Here is a 6,813-nt window from a genome sequence, read left to right on the forward strand (position 1 = left end):
ACCGCCACGAGAGCAAGTGAAAGCAATCGACGACTTCTTTGAAAGTCGTCGCAAAGCAGGACAAGTGCGGGAATCGAAGTCCCCGCACAGTGCTCCAACGTTCTGTGTCAAAAAGCCACAGGGCGGATGGCGCATCGTTCATGCTTATAACAAGCTGAACGATGCGACGGTACGGGCGCAGACGCCGATACCGCGAAAAGATGTTATCATCGATTCGATCGCCGGTAGCACCGTTTACAGTGCCCTCGACTTGCGAGACGGATTCTATCAGATCCTAATGCGTGAGAGCGACATCCCTCTCACGGCAGTGAGCACGCCAAGCAGCATGCTCTGGCAATGGCTTGTAATGCCACAGGGGCTTAAGAACGCCCCTGCGACCTTCAACAGGTGCGTGACGCACTTGTTGCGCTCGGTGCGTGACTTCGCGCCGAGCTACTTCGATGATGTGTTCATCCACAGCCGGGCTGAGGACGGGAAGACCGACGTAGAGATGCACAGGGTCCATCTCCGGAAGCTACTTGAGCTTATGCGAAAGCATAAGCTTTATGCGAACCTGAAGAAGTGTATCTTCGGGGCGAGCGAGATACCCTTCCTCGGGTGTCTCGTAGGGAAAAATGGTGTTCGCCCTGACCCAGTAAAGGTCAAAGTGATTAATGAATGGCCAACGCCTTCAAGTTGCAAGGAACTGAGGCTGTTCCTTGGCTTGGCCACGTACTTGTGCAAGTACGTGGAGGATTATGCGGGCAAGATCCGCCCGCTGTCACAGCTTCTTAAGAAGGAAGCTGTGTGGAATTGGACTACCGATTATCAAAAGGCATTCGATGTAGTCAAGCGGGGTTTGAATGAAGCGCCGATCTTGGCAGTAGCTAACCAAGATCGCCCATTCCACGTCGTATGTGACGCATCCGATTTCGCGATCGGATGCGCGTTGATGCAGCACGATCACGATGGCCGTGATCGTGTCGTTTACTACCAATCGCGTCAGCTGAAGCCAGCTGAGCGCAACTATCCGGTGCATGACAAGGAACTCCTTGCCATGAAATACGCACTCGCAAGGTTCCGAGTGTGTTTGCTTGGAAGTAGACCGTTTGTGGTCTACACCGACCATGCATCACTGCGCACTGCAGTGAAGGCACCATACATTTCACAAAGAATGACGAGATGGCTCTCATTCTTTGCGGTGTACAACTTCCGGGTCGAATCCAAACCCGGAAGATTGAATGTAGTGGTCGACGCGTTATCCCATCGGCCGGACTACGCAGAAGCTGCTGACGTCAATGCCATTGACGCCACGCGATCGAGCAAACCCACATCATCTCTGTTGGACGATGTGAAGGCCGCGTACGCGCACGATGCGGACACGAAACCCTTGCTGGCCTATGGCACAGCGCCTTCTGACAAGTCCCGTCAGAAACTGCCCGAGTACCTTCGAACGCGTGCACACCGCTTTCGAGTACACGATGGACTACAGCTTTACAATGCAGTCGACGACAACGCGGATCGCGTTGTCGTGCCGAATGATCATGACCTGCGCCTCAGGATCATGTACGAGTATCATGATGCCCCGACTGCGGGGCATCTCGGATGTGAGAAGACAGACGTCCTTCTCACGCGCGACTTCTACTGGCACCTCCAGTATAAGTGGGTGCGCAAGTACATCCGTGCTTGCGAGGTATGCCAACGCGTAAAGCTGGCGCTATTCGCGCAGGTTCCGTTACAATCACTACCGACCCCGTCGGAGTGTTGAAAGTCCATGTCTTTGGACTTCATCTTTGGTCTTCCCCCGGATAGCGGAGGGAATACCAGTGTTGTGGGCTTCGTCGACTGCTTCAGCAAGATGGCACATCTTGCTGCGGTGCCGGCAGAAGTGACCGCGAAGCAGACGGCCCATCTGTTCGTCGACATGGGGTTCAAACACCATGGTATGCCGACCGACATCGTGTCGGACAGAGACCCGCGCTTCACAGCACACCTGTGGCAAGAAGTGTTTACACTTCTTGGGAGCCAGCTTTCAATGTCGACTGCGGATCATCCGCAGACAGACGGTCAAATCGAGCGCGTGAATCGCGTGCTCGTCGACATTTTGAAGAGCTACGCTCACTCGTTACAATACTGGAGCGAGTGCTTATCGATGGCAGAGTTTGTCATCAATAACTCAGTGCATGCCTCGACCGGGAATACACCGTTCTACGTGAATGCCATGCGGCATCCACGCCTACCGAGTTTAATCGGAGTGATGGCTCCCACTTTAAGTGGGGGAGGATCTACGACTGCAATACAGCAGCCGCAGAAAACCGCTGACATTTGGACAGTGTCAGCTGCAACAATGGACAAGCCACATGAGTCTGCGGAGGGCGCAGACTCCTCCACCAACAAGGACAACGATCACGGGTCTGCGCAGGGCGCAGACACCGCAAAGAACCACGCAGAGGCAGGGCCTCTAGCGGAGAGCGAGCTGAATGACTTCAGCTCGGATGCAATAAATTTCATCACCAAAAGAGAAGCCGTAATTCGGTTTGTCCAAGCTGCAATAGCAGCTTCTGTTGACCAACCGAAGCTGAACGCAGACGATGTGGGCAGAGGCAACACAAATGAATTCAAGGTTAGTTCATTGGTTTTGTTAGCTACGCAAAACCTGCCTAAACATGCAGTTTCGGATTTCGGAGCAAACAAGCTTGCTCCGTGCTTCATCGGGCCGTTCACTGTGTTGGCACAGCACGGCAACGCACACATTAGACATACCGTCTAGCATGCGCCTCCATCCGACCTTTTACGTCGGACGGCTGAAGCCATACCTGCAGCACGAGCCATCTAGCTCGGCTGACCCGAAGCCTCGGCAGGAGCCGAGGCAGAAGCGGAGGACTTGGCCTCGGCGACGAGCAGCCTCTCCTCCAGCGCGCGGACGCGCTGGAGCAACCCCTTCATCTGGGTCCCTCGCTCGACCTGGATATTCGAGGCGGTCTGCGAAACCGCCGCGACTTGGGCCTTCTGGTTCGCCAGCTCCTGCTTCAGGGCCGCGAACTCAGCGCCCTGCAAACGCCCCACGGCGGTCACCCGGTCGTGGAGAGACGCATACTGATCAGCCCGGGGCTGATCATACCCGGGTCGTGTTCCCACCCCCGCCACCGCCGATCCGTGACGCCCGCGGCTCAACCCGCTGGATTGTTGAGCGGATTGTTGACCATAGTATCCCGAAAACGAACCCTCAAGGAGTTCGTTTTCGTATTCGTTGGAGAGGATTTCCTCCCCATCGAGATACATGGGAGCCGCGGAACGTCTTGCTGGAGGACGTTCCGGAAATTGTGAGGGCGTACGAGGAGCAGTACGCGCTGGTGCAGCGGAAGTAATGCGAGCGCTGCGATCATCGCTAGCGCCCGAACCCTCACGTGCTCAGAACTTAGCACGGAGCCCTTTGAGACTCTCAGGCACACGGAACGATGTGTACCCGTTCAGGTCGCGGTCGCTCAAGCGGACCGCGCCTGGGAAGCACTTCGTGCACTGAAAGCCCTCGGCCTCAGCGCACGCCACATTTGCCTCCTCAGCAGCAACATGAAGTTGCTCCAACTTTCCCGCTTCGCGTGCGTCTCGAAGCGATCACGCGCTTGCTTAATCCGATCACGGTAAGCACTCGGCTTCTTGTTGAAGTTCTCAACAAAAGCATTCCAACTTTGACAAAGTGCCTGCCACTCAGGCACTTTGCTGCGAGAAGATGTCTTCTTGCTTTGAAACCATCGGAGCTCATGGAAGAGTCCGATGTTATAATCGCGCCTTTGATGCGTTTCCGCATCAAAGTGCAGCTCGGCAGCCACGGCGTCATCTTTGATGGCGCTGCACAGGTATAACGGCGCCTCATTCGGAGGTACCGAGTTCTCATACCGGTCCGAGATCTCGGACGCGGACGAATGTTCTTAGCGTCGGGGTCGAGGGATTCGCTCGACACTGAGTCTCTACGCTTTGAGGACGAGTCCTTCTCGTCCTCCATGTCTTTATCGTCGTCGTCGAGGTCGACGCCGTCGCCATACTTCGCCTTCTGGCGCTCGCAGTAGTCATCGATGGAGAGATGACTCTCCACCACCTTCGGGACCTTCTTCTCTTGGGGCGCGCTCATCGTTGAATGAGCGGGGGTTTCTTCTCCAAACGCGGAGAATTGACGAACGGTCAATTGAGAAGATTGACGTGCGGAGACCCCGCGCGTCTAACCTTCAGGGGGGGGATGGTGTAACGGGGTTACACGTACAAGTGGCTACCAGCCACTTGTGATTTTTAACAGATAGGTTATCTGTTAAAAGTTTTAGATACTTCCTCACCTTGGTGTAAGACACACCAATGGATACATTGAAGTGGACCACCACAATGAGTGGTCCACACATACCCAAAGATCCTATTGGTAGAAAGCAGCATCGTTCTACCAATTAGTGACGTGCATACTGGCGGGGCTCTGGCAGCCAGCCGCTGTCAACCCCTTTCATAGATGATAAACAGTTTTAGCAGATTTAGGAGGAAGATCAATTTACAAACAAGGCAGCTCTCATTTTACCTAATCTAAGTCACTTGGAGTCTTATCTGATTTAAATTATATTTGTGTATTCAAGTATAATTAACTCAAGTTATTACTAAGTGCTTACGCTTCCTCATACACGTAGCGCAACGTGTAAGCTAAAGTAGTGAGTCAAGTTAGACCCACTACATAATATGCCTGCAACGCCAGCCGCCCTGGCTCCCGCGCGGCTGTCACCGAAAACCGGAAGGAGTCGCTTGATCAAACACGAGCGACGCCAGTATGAGCAGCTACGACAGACCGCTCCTCAGTCAGCCTTTGCAAGCATCCGACAGCACATACCACGCCGCGACAACCGTGAGATGTGGCACCGGTACTTGTCAACGAGGGGCAGTCCCGGTGCTCCCGGAGATCCGTTGCAATGTGACCAGCAGCACCGGGTTCACGACATTCCGACGACGCTGCATCCCGACCTCCGAGCGTCCATCCAGCTCTTTGGTGGTCTGCGCGCTGATCTCCAGCACTTGTGATACGCGGATCCGTGTGGGTACGCGCCTCTTTACCGCACGGTCCAAGCGGCCCTCGCATCTGAGCTCCAGGTCGTGGAAGCAGCAGCAGCGGTGCGAAGGTCCCAGCAGCTCGCAGCGTATGACCTACGTTATGTTGATAATATAGCGGAATGGCAGTCAGTGTGGTCGCAACTCGCTCGTCGGTCTCGACTATCCTTGCCAGAACTCGTGCGAATCGTACGGGGTGAGTCCTTGGCCGACCGTCGCCCAAACAAGGCACAGAACCCGTCTACGTATTCGCTCTTGCTCCATGGCTACCCTCACTGCGCATTCATGATGCGCATTGCCACAGAAGGGTTCCGCGTGCGGTGACTCCACCAGCGACCTAACCAGACTCAGCTCCCACGAAACCATCGATCGGCTGTGACGTGTAGTGATCTTGACGCGTCACGGATCGCGGCAGGCGAAGCCGCTGGTACGTATCGTGTGGTGGATGCCGAGCGGTTTGACCACTGGGATGTTCACGTGAGTCCGTTTGGCGCTGTTCCGAAAGGTGACAAATTGGCGGTCTCCATTCGGCTCATCCACGACCTATCGCATTCACTTCCAGAGTGCCCAAACGAGTTCACTGATAAGTCGTCGCTGCCGCCGGTCCAAATATGATCACGTAGCGGCTTTGGCACGGCGGGTCGATCTACTGCGGGAACGCTTGCCGACAGCGGAGATCCTAATGCTCAAGGGCGATGTGAACGGGGCGTTCCGGCACTTGCGCCAACACGCCAACGCCGTTGGATGGATGTGCGGTCTGCTGCCACAACGCCACGCCGGGGTCGTTGACCTATCTGCTCCGTTCGGCTGGACCGGCTCGCCCGCGATCTACGGCGTTTTCGGTCGCGCCATTTCATTCTTGGTTGGAAGAGAGAGCCCGGCGAGCATGGCAGCTAACGCGATCGACCCAGATCCGTTCTTCGCGTACGAATGGGTGGACGATCACGTCCTCGTCGAGCCAAACATCGGTGCCCGCTGTCCGGCCGCCAAAGACACGCTCCGACTTGCCATGCTGGCCATTCTCGGGCCAGAGGCCATTAACGAGTCCAAGGTCACGTCTTGGTCGACGACGGTCACTGCACTAGGCTTGGATTGGGATACCGTAGCGTTGACCGTGTCAATATCGGTCATCCAGCTCGCGAAGGCGTCCGGGCGGGTCGCGGCCATACTATTGTCGCCCAATACGCATCGCAAACAGCTCCAATCTCTATTGGGGGGCTTACGGCACATCACCCTGTGCCTCCTTGCCGCACGCCCATTTTACCAGCGTCTTCACGCATTATGCTGCCGTTCGCCGCGCCATGCTTCGATCAAGCTGACCGGCGCCGCACTAGACGATCTTCAATGGTTCAGCAGCATACTCCAGCAAGGAACGCAACGTGGCATCCCCACGCGACGTTTGGCCACCTTCCGGCTCCTGACATTCACTTGCACATGGACGCCAGCGATTACGGCCTGTGTGTTTTGGATCCGTCTTACCGCCGGTACATGGCAGTGGCCTTTGACGAGGAAGAACGTCAACATCTCCACTTCACCACAGCGACGGCTGCGTTCGACATCAACGTGCGTTAGCAGCTCTGTGTCGCGTACGCGTGTGTCGTTTTTGGGACATCGTGGAGTTCTCAGACTCTGACGTCATCGCCGCACGTTCGCTGCTGGACAGACGACCGCACAGCTCTAGCACGGCCGAACACCTGGCGTCGAACAACACCTTTGCCCAAGAACTTAATCGTTGTATTGGCCTGGCAGAGGCCACAT

This window comes from Phytophthora cinnamomi (assembly GCF_018691715.1).
Source record: "Phytophthora cinnamomi strain GKB4 chromosome Unknown Contig37, whole genome shotgun sequence".
Classification (NCBI taxonomy): domain Eukaryota; phylum Oomycota; class Peronosporomycetes; order Peronosporales; family Peronosporaceae; genus Phytophthora; species Phytophthora cinnamomi.